We start from the raw sequence: 16,862 nt of genomic DNA, 5'->3' as shown, positions 1-16,862 counted from the left end.
ACTTCTGTGTCTGCAAAATAATTGACAGTTGATGAAGGTTTACGGAGAGGAATGTTAAAGTCAATAAGTAAAATGAAGTACCTTGAAGCCATCATTACTTGTTTTTATATGTTTTCTTTTTTGTGGTATAAGCCGGTAAACGAGCATGCAGAATACCTGATGGTAAGCAATCGTCACCGCCCATGGACACCCGAAACACCAGAGGCATTACAAATGCGTTGCCGGCCTTTTGGGAGTTAGGAATTTAAGGGTTGTTGGGGAAGATGGTATAAACCTTAATATTATAAAAAAATTATCGGGTTACGACTAATTTTATATTATAATTGTTATAAATTTGGGAACGACTGGACTATACCACTGCCTTAGTCAGCATTTTGAAAGTTCGAACTAGCAAACCGTAGAAGTATTAAAAAAATACCTCGCTTCCCTTCTTGGGCACATTGGCAAGGCTCTTTAACGTAAAAAATACCAAAATGGTTTCCTGACACCTGTTCAATAGTTCGATAGACAGGTGACAACTTAATAAAACAAGTGAAAAGGATATTCTTTTCTTGCTCAATTATTAATTTTCAACTTAGTTTCGTTGTTTGGGAGGGTGAAGGAAGAGCGACTTCAGTATTAGAGAACAGACTAAAATAGGTCACCTGTCATCCCATATCTTACTTTAGACATCGTAAGGTTTGACTAAAAGCAGAAGATGGTATTTTAAATTTTTATCCGTAAATATTTTATGAAACTTACTTCCTGGTTCTGTGTTTTATCCATTTTTATGTTTACCTATCTATTTAAGTATATGAGACAATCTTTATCAAAGTCTGTTCAGCAGTTTTGTGTGATAAAGTACAATGTTTATAGAAATACTTTAAAATTCGAAAGTTTATAGTTTGTAGCTCTCTGGGTCTTAGTAAAAAAAAAAACGCAATTCATTACTTGTGTAAATTATAATTAATATAGTAATTTCCCCTCAATATTTAGTAAAAATGTATTTCAACTTTATGATGCATCAAAATATGAACACGAAATCTCAAGACGTTCTGTAGAAAAGCTACACAAAAAAGAAAGGTTTTTTATAGGTCCCGCTTTTAATTTCGCAGCAAGGAATCCTAAAATTGTAGTTACAAAAACATAATAAAGACATAAAAACCGTACAATATTTTTTAATTACGACCACAAAAGTATCGTCGTGTAGGAAAAGTAACGTAAATGGCTGGCTTTAATTAAATTAATTAAACTAGACAATGTAATGAAGAAAATGTGTTCAAATATACAGAAAATTGTGAGCCTGGATACTGTGGGGTCCATGAATAGTAAATTAAAGTAAACAGTCTCTGTTATTGCAGTTTGAAGTCTTAAGATTATTATTATTAAATGCACAGATGTCCTACGTGTGTATCAAGATTTCTAATGACCTTGAACTACTTGAAGATTAATTTGCTTTCATGAAATCAGGTGGAGTTACTATTTTCTTTAGTTATCTACACTATGATGATTTCACTACATCATTACTACTTATGTAAATTAATTATTAAGTTTTTCGGCTTTCTCACGTAACTTTTTGACGAGAAACTTGACTAGTTTCCATCCTGAAGGATTACTGGGGCTCCGGCTCGAAAAGCAGGAGTAGGAACATGGTGGTTTTAAGTAAGTAAGAGTCTGACACTTCCTCTCGCCTCACTCAGGCGAGAGATATATATTTTGATCTTTCAAGGTCGATTACTATTCAAGCATGTGAATCCTGGTGACAGCGAGATACCGCTTAAAAAAAATTGTGGTACTATTAGCCCAATAAGGCTGTGGCTCGACTAAGAGCTGTGGACTTCTTAGCAGGCTACCGAGGCTCCATCTCGAAGAGCAAGAGCAAGGAGTAAGGAGTTAGAAACCTCCTGAATAATATATCACCCCGTTTCGGGGGAATGTCATCTTGCCCAAGGTGGGAGAAGCTATTGGATGATTATACCCACTTAAAAAAATACCCATCAAGTTGTCAATCAGTTACCTGTGGGTTTCTAGCAATAATATTCAATATAAAACACGCAAGAATGGTACGTTCCGTTTGGAATGCAATCGTGCGAGAAATTAGGGGCGAGTAAGAAACATGTACACTCTAAATTGAAATCTGTCTCGGGCTGTTGAGGCACTCTGGTTAGGTTAAAGTTAGGAGTTATGAGCGGGACAGACTTCACTATGTTGTCACTTTAAATTTAATCAGCTTCTGCCAACGGCTTCGCCCACGTCTACGTACGATAAAAAGTTTCCTACAACCCAAGTCAGCGCAAACCCTGTCTATATGCCAAATTTCATCAAAATCAAAATTAAGTAGCTTTAGCGTGATTGACGGATAAATATCCAAACAAACCTACTTTCACATTTATAATAATAGTGGCTACATCTGATATAATTTCATGAATTCATAATTATTTATATCTAAATAAAGAAAATCTAAAAAGTTACAGTTTATTAAAAATATATTTTTATTTATAAATAGTCGACTAATACACACTGTACATAACTTAAACTTAATGAACAGTTGAACACCTCGTTTTACATCCAGGGAATTAGCTAGTGTGACAAAATTGACCGTTCAATATATTGACAGCTGCTGATTGAACAAAAAATCTCTACACTACATTTATGCCATGCCATGACCAAAAAAGAAACTGTAGCCCCCGCATTCTTTCCGAAGCTGCGGACTACCCAGCGGCTTGAAGGGCAGGAGTAGAAACGGGATAGTTTTCAGTCAGTAAGAGTCTAACACTTGCTCTCACCTTAGTCATTGGATGATTTTCTCCCCATAAAAAGCCCTCATTCTCCAAAGGGTATTCTTATCACAGTAGCAGCTAGTGTGACAAACCCTCGTGACTTGAACCAATCATAATGCTGTCCGTTATTCGTGAAGTGAGTTTTACGTCGTGAATACGTAATTCATGGCAACCTTTTGAGGTTTTCATTGGATTTTTCTTGTACCCTTTTATATATTTTTCAACAGTAAAACCCGGTTTGCACAACCCTCATATTGTACCAACAAAATCTTATTGAAATTGGGTAATTGGATTTCTCTGAGCGAATTTTTAATATACAATTTCAAATTGTATTTTTGTGGACCGGAATTGAAACAAAATAACATTTGGAATTCATATTTGGATGGTCCTGTAATAGCAAAGGTCTCATTACGTATTGATATGGAAACTTGTTCCGATGTACACCGAGATTGGTTTTTAACCGACTTGTAAAAAAGGCCATCAGTTTTTTATTCATGTATGTAATATTGTTAGAATTGTGGATTACTCTAATTATTACCTATATTTAATTAGACTACACCTTTGGTTTTAACATCATAATAAAGTTACGATATTTATATGAACACTAGTTTCTGCCAAGTGTTTCTCTACGTTCCCATGGGATAAAAGGAAGCCTATGTGTTATTCCAGATCATAATATATTTCTATTTCAAATTTCATCCCGATTCCTTCCGTTATTTTTGCGTGAAAGTGTAACAAACATCCATACTCACAAACTTTCACATTTATAATGTAAGTATGCTATTAATTTTTAACAAAAAAGTTCTGTCATAATAAAGCTTTAACAGTCTTAAAGGAAATCGCGAAAAGAAAAAAGTAAAACAGAAGGAGTTTGAAATGTAATTCCGTTTCCAATTCCATCTGCAGGCAAAACAGGGAAATGAAAGTAAAAGAGTTTATGAGACAGCTATTAGTTTAAGGGAGTCGATCGAGACGATTTAAAAAATACCTTCTGAATTTATTTTCTCTCGAGTTCCGCCAATGTTTTTCATAGTTTTTATTAGTTTCGTTCCATGCTACAAGTGCTCAGTGAACTAAAAGGAGTCAAGTCAATACCTACTTAAACAGTTCTTCAGTACTGCTTTTTTCTCTTCCTTGCGTTTTATGAATAGAGAATAAATAATTACAATGGAATAAAAGTACTGCATCTGACTTGTTGGTTGAGTTATCAAATGCGCGAGATTTAAGCAAGTAAGCATGACTTCTTGATTTTCGTTCCCTGAACGTATACGTTACAATTATATATTTCAGATCAATGACACCATACGATTTAGGAAACTATAATTATAATATTCTAAAATTGGTGACAAATTAAAAGTACTTAAACTACATTATTAAGGGTGTTTTTAATGTCGTGCGGATTTTATCACGCATGCGGATCTGCGGCGCGGATCACATATTATCAAAGATCGAAGGTGATCTAAACAACAATAAAAAAAAACTGAAGAAAAAAAGGAAAGGAAGAATTTTTTTTTGAAGATCAAAAAATCTTAGACGTATTCGTCATTTTTCACGATTTCGTGATAGTGTGAACACGAACGATTAAAATCTATAGCCGCCAATACAAATCAAAATAACGATTCATGAAAAAGCCGAATCGTCAAAAAGCACAAATCGTCTATGACGGATTAGTGTAAATGAGCACTAACATATTATATTACATATACAAAAGCTACGTCCATTTGTTCAATACATACACACCATATATAATATATGTTACAAAGGGGTGAATCCTATTGACCCATGGTGTAGACAGGTGAACTTCTACCCCCATACTGTTTATTTAGGACCCGGGTCGTTTGTACAACGTTCGATAAAGACTTTATATTATAGTATATGAAATAATTAGGAATTCGCCGAATAGTCCGGCTTTGTGTTTCGTTGAAATTGTCTGTGTTTTAGGGGCTTATAGGTGATGTGAATATAATAATTTGCGGTTTTGCGGTAGCGAATATATGAATTAATTAATTATTTGTTGTTATTTTTTAGGGAACAGAGAGTAAAGTTTCCTAAGAAAAAAAGGTTTTTGTGAGGTAAAAATCCCACACTCCCTAGTCTTTTATCCCCAGAAAGCTAGGCGGATCTGAAGGCTTCCCCGGCATAAAAAAAATACTAGAATCGTTTAATTAGTATTCTAAAAGTGATTACTGGCTCCAAGATTTGAGTTTATTCCATAATAGGAATTAAACAAACAGACGAGTCATACCTATATTGTTATAACAAAAATATCCCTTTTGAACACACAATTATTAAAACGTCCACTGAATTTTGAACACAACAAAACACTCACACACCAGTTTGTCCCAACCGAGTCTAGAATCTAAGCCAAAAAGCTGTACTGGCAAAAATTTTTAGAACAAATCGGTTCTTGTATTGGTTTTACGCCAACTGACTCCCTGCAGAGCAATCCTGGCTTAGATAAACATGATTTATTTGCGTAATATTATGTGTGATATAGCCATCCAGAGGATCCGAGTCTACAGTACTCGTAATGTGAATGTATGTGTGTTTAGACTCTAAGTTTAGTGTTCTTAATATATCTCTTGAGAAAGAAGTACGCCTATTACTATAGATGTTAATATCTACTTAAATAACAAATAGGCGTACTGGTTTAATTAGCATTCGCTATTATTAATCATATCAAATCATCATCAAAGAAAAACTAAGTTAAGAATAAAAAATGGTGAAAAGTGGATGACTTCTTGGTTATTTGTCTGCTTACTCCTACCTAACCTAAACCTAACCTAAACCTAACCTAAACCTAACCTAAACCTAACCTACACCTAACCTAAACCTAACCTAAACCTAACCTAAACCTAACCTAAACCTAACCTAAACCTAACCTAAACCTAACCTAAACCTAACCTAAACCTAACCTAAACCTAACCTAAACCTAACCTAAACCTAACCTAAACCTAACCTAAACCTAACCTAAACCTAACCTAAACCTAACCTAAACCTAACCTAAACCTAACCTAAACCTAACCTAAACCTAACCTAAACCTAACCTAAACCTAACCTAAACCTAACCTAAACCTAACCTAAACCTAACCTAAACCTAACCTAAACCTAACCTAAACCTAACCTAAACCTAACCTAAACCTAACCTAAACCTAACCTAAACCTAACCTAAACCTAACCTAAACCTAACCTAAACCTAACCTAAACCTAACCTAAACCTAACCTAAACCTAACCTAAACCTAACCTAAACCTAACCTAAACCTAACCTAAACCTAACCTAAACCTAACCTAAACCTAACCTAAACCTAACCTAAACCTAACCTAAACCTAACCTAAACCTAACCTAAACCTAACCTAAACCTAACCTAAACCTAACCTAAACCTAACCTAAACCTAACCTAAACCTAACCTAAACCTAACCTAAACCTAACCTAAACCTAACCTAAACCTAACCTAAACCTAACCTAAACCTAACCTAAACCTAACCTAAACCTAACCTAAACCTAACCTAAACCTAACCTAAACCTAACCTAAACCTAACCTAAACCTAACCTAAACCTAACCTAAAACTAATAAACTAACTAGTATTCTAGGAAATGTTAACCCCATTTTGATAGAAGATTTCCTTTCCTTTTACCAAACTAATCACAAACTCAAATCTAAAATTCCACAAAATACAGGCCTCGCTAACTAAATCACTCACTTCACTAATGATACAAATTGGCGTTAACTAAAGGTTCAAGTAAAACAGTTAAGTTTAAATCTATTAGTTAAAGTTGTGGGTTGACCGCATTCGTTGCTTGTATTGACGTAGCTTACGGTTGTAATCTCTTGGGTAGTATTTATTAAACCTTTTCATGTATGTGTTTAAATAAAGGTTTGGTCGAGGTTGCGATCATTGCTAGTTGCTTGCAATGTAGTTTTTAAAATTAATTGTATATCCATATACGTATATCCGTAGGTCCATAGTTGGGACATATTCTGTTTTAAAAATGCAGACCACATTGTATGTACCCTATGCATTTAAGTGATTTGACATGATTTAATTTAATCTATGGGATAGATTTAGATACTAGCTTATGCAATCGGATTCTCTCGCATAGCCAAGGGATAAAAAGTGGTATATGTGATAGTCCAGATCATGACTTACACCTGTTCCAAATTTCATCTCAATTCCTTCAGTCGTTTTGACGTGATGGACTAAGAAACAAACAAAAGAAACATACAAACTTTCGCATTTGTCGGAAGGATCGTTAGTACGATACTTCAATTTACTCCAAACCGAATAGATGTCAACAAAGGAATAAAGATAGCGCTTCAATAATTATTAATTGTGACGTCACGTTCGTCGATGAGGAAGGGAGATTGCGGTTGACGATTCAACATTGCACCACAGCAAACATTCTGGTGTTGGACTCCGAGTGAACAACAGCTTACTGGGAATAAGTCAGTCTCAGTTGATAAGTCTTCAGTGATTGCAATCATTAGAATTGATATTGAGTTTGACATTTTAACAGTGAAGTAGCTTTGATGCACTTTGTGTACCTGATTTGCATTTTGAAAATGACTGAGACCTATGAGTTTGTTTCGGCATTTCTTCTCAGAATATTCGGTAGGAAATACGTTCTCCATCAGTAGCTTAATTAAAGTGTATGAGAAATTGTATTTTTGATTTTAATTTTTTCAAAAAAGTCTCGATACTGTATCAAAACTGGGGAGGAGCGAGACAACCCTAACACAAGTTTTATTAACCACTTACAGGGGCTGTTTTGAGCACTTGAGTTGTGTAAATTTGAGAGAATAATAAAATTAAAGTTTTTTTTTGTATGTTTATAAACGCACCCACGTCATAAGAGAAAATCCTAATGTGGGTCAAAGATTTCTTTTTTAAAGTAGCATGGTTACTAAATGGTTAAAGATTTCCATGGCCTGACCTGGTAATTGAAAGATAGATCAGTAATTACACATGCAATTCAGACAAAAATGCAGTCACAATTTATTTTCACGATAGTAGTCTTAATTAGGAACACGTATACCTTGAAAATCACCTCCAGAAGTATTATAAAGCAACAAAATCTAAATTGATTTTAACATTTAACGAGGCTCGAACAAATAAAACTTTAATCCAATCGTCATCCGAAAAGTTATGGAATGATCGCCCACGTGTTGAATCTCAAAGCACCTAAATAAGGAAAGCCCAGAGCCATCCAACTTTCTCTTTGACACAATTCTGAGAAGGCTTTCAAAGGAACTTCTCTTATCAAAAATTTGATTGTTTTTCCTTGAATGTGGTGAAAATACGAGTACGGTAGTCCCACATTACAGAAATCTACTGACTTGCGAAACAAGACTGATAGGATCTATTTTTAGTATTATACAGTTTTAGTTACGTTGCCGGTTTTAGCTTTAGAATATTTAGCCTTATCGTGCAGAGGTGGTACATCATACACATCACGGTGCGTAATGCCTTTGGACGCCCACTTTTCACCATTTGTGTTATATAACTGGTGTAAATCCCATATTGTAATAGTGAATAACCCTATCTTAGCTTTAGTTTAAGAGGGACCACGTTGGCGCGTTTGGTCGTTGCTATCGACAAAATACAGTTTTATAAAGAGTTATTCGCCTGGTGTCCGCTTGGTTGAGCAACCAATCTGGCGGCGCCTCACTCGGACGTCAGTTCTTAGAGGTTCATCTTGATACTGTTGCAGTGTGGTGTAGGGACTGTAGTGTCTAGTTTGGTAGATTTTAGATTTAGTAACTACAACAAATTTAGAATACACGTGAATTTTCCACAATGAAAAAATTTTTTCATCATCTTAAAAGTACGACTGTACGGTTGGTGCGATGGCTAGGCAACCGGCTGCCAGGCAACGTTTAGAGGGTATGATTCCCGCACGGAGTAACTCTTTGTGTAATCCAAATATTGTTGCTTCGGGTCTGGGTGTCATGTGTGAACTTGTATGTTTATAAACGCACCCACGACACAGGATAAATTCCTAGTGTGGGGCCAATTTAAAAAAAAATAACAGAAAAAAATATATTTTTCAATGCAATTCTGATAATCACAGCCTCTTTTGTAACAATATTAATGGGCAGTCGTGTGCAAAAAAGGGTGGAATATCGAATTTTTCGTCGAGATATTTATCGAAAAGTGGCAAGACTGTGTTTTGGAGGGAGGCGGTGCTGCTAATTAATTACGATGGCTGTTTAACGAACCGTCTCGTCCCAAGGAAATGGCTGCAGATTTTTTGTCCCCCAGCGTAAAAAGATTGGTGGAAAGCAATTCTGTGAGGATATTTTTTTTTTTGTTTCTCTTTAAAGCCGAAAATGATATAAAAACTGTGTCGTTTTTGTGGAAAAAATGTTTTCGCAATCTTTTTTAAAGGTGGCTCCTTAAGCCGGGGAGAGATTGAATAAAATCTTCTGAGGCTTTACTTTAACCTGTTGTACTAATATTATGTTGCATAATTATCTTGATTTTGTTTTTCTTTTTGAACAAAACATTTTAGATAACCCGGTTTTTAGAAGATTGTTTCCTGTTGCAAAATATGCACAGTGTATTTTGCTGCTTATAAATTAGTTAATCAGAAATAACTAAAGATTCTGTTATTCTAGAAGGACAAGACATTTGGGAATTAGAATTTGGCCTTGAATTCAACAATTGGAAAGTATGCGACCTCGATAATTCTTTTTTTCCTCGCACCAAATTCTTTTCAACATTTTCCCTAAAAAAACACAAAAAATTATTTGAGGAAATCGTTCTTAAAAAGCAATTGTGAAACTTTTTAATAAATTATCAGGAAATAAATTAACCAAAGCACTCAGCAGATTTAGATAATTCCTTCAAAGAAATATTTCAAAGCAAATATTTATAAGGGAAACCTTTTTTAGGCATCGGGCTAAATGAAAATAATTATTTGAGCCTAACACGGTGAAGTAATTTACGGGAAGAAGTAATTAAGTAAAATGGGGAACAAGTTCTGGTTCATTTTTGATAGGCAATTTTAGACTAATTGTGCATTGTAATAAGTGTTATTTTGCATCGTTTCGATTTGGGAACTAAATTATTTGAATAAGTTATCATGTCATGGTCAGGTCATGTTGACATGTTTGTAACACAAATTACATTTTTATACAATTTGACATGATATACATTAATATCATTCGATTTTTTTTTTACATATTATTTTTAAAATTGTTAGTTTGAGGACCGTGCGAGAGTTTGCCTAGTCATTTCACTTTTAGTTAATTATGTTCTGACAGTGTGAGCATTTGTGTGGCCTACCCAAATGTTCTTTTGGTTGGTATTGTTCGTCGGATCATTCAGCAACAGCCGTCAGCTGAGCTAATTGTAAACTGACACATGCGTGCTGCCATCTGAACAGGTCCGCTCAAACTGCTGTGGTTCTTTCCTCAAAAGACCACTACAGAATAAACTTGCACGGTTCTCCGACATCTCTAATTGATATTGTCTGGAAGAGACTATGACCTCTGAGTTTGTTTCGGCATTTCTTCTCAGAGTAGTCGGATAGGAAATGCCGGCCTCATCTAGCTATTTGAAATATTGACGTGTAAAAGTGTTATTTTATAATCTATTTACAGAAATAAATATCATTTATTATTTATGTATGTATAATAATAGACTTTATTCTATCTTATCAAGGGATATTCCTGCTTAATTCTAGCGACAGTTTCTCAAGTAACACGATACATAATATTTATTAATTTCAAATATTATAAAGTATTTAGATATATTTTTACTTAATTCCTAGTATTTATTATGAAATCCTGGAAAACCCGATTTCTTTGGTATTTTCGGTGCCATTCGTCAAATACATTTTTCATGCGGTTTTTCCGCAACGTTCGGATATAAAAGCCTTTGTGTTCCTTTATGATACTCTGTTTTGTTTAGCAGTTGGACATCGATGGATGTGGAACGTCCTCCGTGCTATTTTTAGTCTTTTTGATAAAGGGTGGTCTCCGGTTTTATACTTTGCTATCAATGATATTTCATGCGTATTTCGTTAGAGCTCCGAACAATATTTCTATGGATTTTTTTCTATTTCTATGGAGGCAAAAGAGCAGGCGGTTCACCTGATGGAAAGCTAACAGCGCCGCTCGTGGACACAGGCAATACCAGAGGAGTCAATGATGCGTTGCTGGCCTTTTAACAAATACGTTCTTTTCTTGAAAGTAGGACAATAATTGTTTTTATGAGATAGGAGGCAAACGAGGCGACGGATCACCTGATGGTAAGTGATCAGTGCCGTCCATAGACATTTCCATGGACTTTAAAGAGGAATAATATACTCCTCTGACAATGATTGAGAAATTGAAAATACATACTTTAGGTAATATTTTACCATGCTGAATAATAAATATTAAGACCTCGTGCTTAGATCTTATCTTCAAAGTATAAGTAAACAAAGAACCAATAATTACAAAAACATTTTGCCTTCCAAAAGAATTCCAAATCATTACAAATCATTCATGACTCCCTATTTCTGAACAAACTCGAAGGAGCACATCAGTCGTCAAACGTCACATCAGCTCAAAATAATCCATCAAGTCACAAGGAGGCCTCGTCAATGGTTGTTCCTCGCATCATTTATCTTGAGGACATTGGAGGAACAAATTAAACACTTTAATACATGAGGCGGAACTAAAAAAGGAAAAAGGAGAGGGAAAAAGTGCCCTATCGTGTACTGACGTGGATGTAGTAGATGCTAGATGTGGCATGTGCAGACTAAAGGGGAGGCCTTTGTCTAACAGTGGACGTCCTTCGAATATTGATGATAATGTGGCATTTATTTTGTAATAATTTGATAAGTTTTATTTTTATTTATTAAAAGCGTTACCCCACGATATAATTTTCTCCTGTGTCATGGATGCGTTTACAAACATACAATTTCACATGCACATGACACCCAGACCTGACAATAATTTGTGGATCACACAAACAGTTGTTTCGTGCGGAAATCGAACCCGTTATATGATGCACGGCAGCCAGTTGCCCAGCCAGTACTCTAACCGTACAGTCGTATATATAATAATAAAATTGACGTTGGTTTAAATAAAGTTCAAAATTGAACACACATAGATATTTTGGTATTAATTAAAATGTATTTATAGCTACAGTAATGAGTCCTTTTCACTTATCAATAAATGTCTCTTTATTAATGATACATCACAAATTGTAAAGCTACTGCAAAATGTCTACCCACACATTCGAGAAAATGTGAAATTAATATTGTATAGACACATTATTGACTTAAGCACGAAAATGTGCGTGTTTCTTAAACGTGTATTGTTAAATATGAAACTGACGCCCACGTTTCTATTAAGTTATAATATGTTCCTGAGTGAGTGCGTAAAAATAGGAATAAAGCTAATAAACAAATAAGGTAGATAGCTAATTTTATTTTAATGTTCATGTTGTAAATTATTTTAAAATGTTAGAAAGGTATTTTCGACGATATATTAATTTGAAATATAACGTGACGTCAATTTTGAGCTCTCACTCCTAAATTTTTATTCGTTTTATGTAATTATTGTTTTCTTATGTAATAAAATAGAAACATACTTGTCTAATAATTTTCCATTACGGAACTGACGGACTAAAAAGATTTTTAGGTTTCATACCCCCATCATTGTCATTAACTCTATTATAAAAGATTCTGAAATATAAAATCGAACACTTTTTATGTTCACGCCTACTGTATTAAAATTTGCATATCCCACCAATAATCTCACTATCACCTCAAAAAGCACAAAATCTTGAATCAGACACATCCAGCCACGCTAAATCCACAACAGCTGTTAGCAATCAGTTGTGCGCTGTAACGCCAGCAAAAAACCCAAGTCCCCGCCCGATATCCGGAATCTAAATCTGTCTGCCCACCCCACACGTTTGACGTCCAAAACGATACCTTTGATTAGTAATTTTGTATTTCTGAAGGTCTATAGCGAGTTTGCTTTGCTTTGCGTTAACGGGATCGACACGTTACGGTGTTTTTAGCCCTCTGATTGGTTGGTTTATAGGGAAGATGATTATTATTTGTTTAGACACATGTTTTTTATTTTCTTACGAAAACAAATACTTTCGGAGATATGTCGTTTCGAAACATCGCGTGACGTCACTTTTAAGTGCATATTTTTATAACGAAAGAAAAATAAATTACGTATTATTTCCTACTACTAAACTTTGATTAGTCTTATCTAGATTGTTATTATCTATATACGACAAAATAAAAAAATACGTGTCTAATATATTTTCATTACCTAACTGAATAAATAGATTTAATAAGTAATAATAGAACTTAATTTTCATACCCCGTCATCATCCCTATTAGAGCTGGCCAATCAGAGCGCCGAACGTCATAAACGTGTCGTTCATGTTAAAGTAAAAGGAAATCTCACACTAGGCCCTCTGAACACGTAAGTACTATGAATTGGGCCGAAATCGAATAGAACGTAAAACGCATTTCAAAGAATTTTATTACAACGACCTTTTTGGTTGACTTCCAGATTTTTAAGGTAAATTGTAAATGGACGGTTTTGTACGGGGAATGAGAAGCAATTACGTTTAAACGTGGAATTATATGTATGAGATTCTAAATGGGTTTTGGGTGTAATTGAATAGTTTTTGGTCTTTTGAGAGAATGTTGGATGTTATGATAACTCAAGTATTCTGTGTATATGGATCTTCAGATCTCGAGTTCAGTATTCGTGATGAGTTTTTCACGAAGAGTTTCCACTGATTATATTCTTACCTACTTCTTACTTTTCTTAAATTAGTCAATTATTTTTTAAGTGTGGGAGAGTCATGCTTCAGCACGAATCGGCTCGACCGAAGTGATACCACGGCCTTACAGAAAACCGACGTAAAACAGCGTTTGCGTTGTATTTCATTGTGAGCGTTAACCAAAAGCCCAATTACCTCCTTCCCAATCTTTTCAATCCCGATTCTTTATCCTCCCATAAATTACTAACCCCAAAAAACTGGCAACGCACTTGTAACACCTCTGGTGCTTCAAGTCTCCATTGGCGATAGCATACCATCAGGTGATCCGTCTGCTCGTTTACCGGCTTATACCATAAAAAAAATCAGGTTCATAGACCCTCTAAACACTTTTATTAAACTTTATTTTTCAATTTAAAGATATTGAGAGCCAAAACATGTTTATAACACAGCAATTTAATATTACATTTGCAAACAATTTCTACGAATGAAATTGCATTCGACTTTCATTATAAGATGAGACGACAGATACCAGCTGATTCATTTTTCATTCCATTGCGTGTTCAAAAGCGACATCTATTTATACCACAGAGCAAAGCAAGCGATGGACTTTAAAATAAGTAAACTCATATGCTTGATACAAGATCTCTAAAATTAGATACCGTCTAGACTTCATTTGACTATACTGTTCAAGAATGTCGTTCAAACGAATCATGCAAGGACCAAAATATAAAGCGTCTCATGTGGATGTAATTCAATATTTCGAAATATTTTAAGAAAAATGTCCTTTTTTTGTATATGTTTTATGAATTTCTATGAACTCTATGAATACATTTTTTCTCTCTTACTTTTAGCGTTTGATAACTATTCCATTTTTACCAATTAGCTATCAATGTAATTAGTTATATTACACAGGTACGATAGAGTAAGTTTTATATCAAAGTCCGTATTAACTCTAGACTTATTTTTCTCTTTCATCTAATGTCCAACATGTTAGTGACAGGATGTATTGCTTACTCATGACCTAGATCTACAAAACTCCGTCCTGTTTCATAATAATCCATAACATTAACACAAACAAAAACTAGACCGACCATCTGTGGTAACATCATGTATTACTTTTTGTTCCACGCAAACATACCGAATCGCTCAATCAAAATCAATCGTGCCAAACTAAGTTTCATCTCACTAACTTTCACATACGTGAAAAAACTCTTCTTCATCTAATACGACCTAAATGACGCACATCATTCTAAGCACGTTCTCAAACTTTTTTTAAATCGACAGCCATTCGACAACCCTATCCATTCGTAATTTACGATCTCACCCGAGGTTTTACGACGTCATTCGGCTACGTCACAGTCGCGGTCCCGTTAATGAGAATGGGAACTATCAGTCAGCAACTGGCCGGAATCAACGCTATTGGATAGAGAACGGATATCTATTTTTGGTTTTTATCTTTACGTCCTATGTAAGTGCACGTGCGGTAAAAGTGTGAAGATCTCTTATTCAATTTTACGGGCTTTTTGCTTTATGTGTGAAATAATAGCGTGGATTTTTGTGGCCATTTCGGTCGATCGCTCATGGGTATAATGGCTTGCATTTAAACCGACCCGTTTTTTGAAGTGGCCATCTTCCTTTATGGTAATAGTTTTTAATGCGAACTCTATCTTTTTTATTGGTTATTGCTGGGAATATGTTGAATTATGGATTTATATTTTTACCACATTTTTGCAGTTTTTGAAAATGTTCGGGCAAAAATTTCAGTTCGATGCCTTTTTAAGAGCCCTCACAGTCTTAGGGTGCTCGATACTTTAAGTATGTATGTTCTAAACATGTTTTTAAAATGTTTATTTTCTAGTGTCAGTCACATTGTATATCGTAGACCATTGACTGGTGTAAAGCAATGAGTAAAAGTTTTTGAAATTCAGTATACCTACATAACCTAACACTCTTCTCCCATGGGGGAAGGCAGACTTTGGAACGCCAATTGCTACGAATTTTACATACCTCTTTCGTTTCATCAACAATCATCGGTCTTTTCATGCATGCTTTTTAATGCAACGCAACGGTAACGCACCTGTAACCTCCTCTGGTATTACGGGTGTCCATGGGCAGAGCTGATCGCTTACCATCAGGTGATCAGTCTGCTCATTTAGCACCGATTCTAAGAAAAAAAAGTAGAAGTATTAAACGAAAATGAACCGTTTAATCAAGCATATAATGACTTTAATTCCTACGTCATTTCTGTTATGTTAGTTCACATTTTAGATTGGAATTTCAGTTGATATAATTGTCCTAATATTTATGCTGATCCATTCGGGCTACAGCTATTGTTTGATATTCTGTATCGTTTGTTTAAGTACCTATCGATAAGTTATTTCCATATAAATGTACCTAGATTTGATCGGGATCAAATCCAGATTATATTTTTGAAATGTTATACATTTTCAAATGTCGAGTGTGCTTTCAAATGTTTTTGTTTATTCATCGGAATCATGTCGAGATAGGAATTAACCTAGTTATTGAAAATTTAAGGGATTGGAAATGATTTATTAACTGGCTTCTGCCAGCGGCTTCGCCTGCGTTCCCATGGGATAAAAAGTATCCTATGTCATGTCAGTTCATGCCGTCTGTATACCGAATTTCGTTAAAATTAAGACAAACATCCAGACTTCTAAACAAACAGACTTTTACATTTATAATATTAGTTAGATTCAGAAAATTACGCTACATTACAGTATATCAGCTGATGACACTAGAAAGAGAGGTGAATGATCACCACCATCATCAGCAGTTAGAAGATGTCAAACTACTGAGTTTCCCTTTCGTCACCGCGCCAAGCGACAACCTACCACCAACATTCGATTGTCTATAAAGAAACTTATAAAAAAAAAAATGGTATAAACCGGTAAACGAGCAGACGGATCACCACATGGTAAGCAATTGCCGCCGCCTATGGACATCCGAAACACCAGAGGCGTTACAAGTGCGTCGCCGGCCGATTGGGGGTTAGGAATTTAAGGGTTGTTGGGAAATCAGGGGAAGAGTGGTAATCGGGCCTTCAGTAACCTCACTCACATAAAGAATCACAATGCAAGCGTTGTTTCACGTCGATTTTCTGTGACGCCGTGGTTTCACTCCGGTCGAGCCAGCCAATTCATGCCACAGCATGGCTCTCCCACAATTTTTGAACTTTATTTAAGATAAATATTTTCTTAACCCATTATTTATAAAAATGCAAAGCGTGCAAACATTTGTGTATGAGTCATATCCTCGGCTTTGCCATGGATCACGTTTTATTTCAGCTTTTAGAGATCAAAAGATGTTTCGATAGAAGTTTTACCATAGATTTTGA

The sequence above is a fragment of the Spodoptera frugiperda genome, chromosome 31, assembly GCF_023101765.2.
Source record: "Spodoptera frugiperda isolate SF20-4 chromosome 31, AGI-APGP_CSIRO_Sfru_2.0, whole genome shotgun sequence".
NCBI lineage: Eukaryota > Metazoa > Arthropoda > Insecta > Lepidoptera > Noctuidae > Spodoptera > Spodoptera frugiperda.
This window is presented reverse-complemented; position numbering follows the sequence as displayed.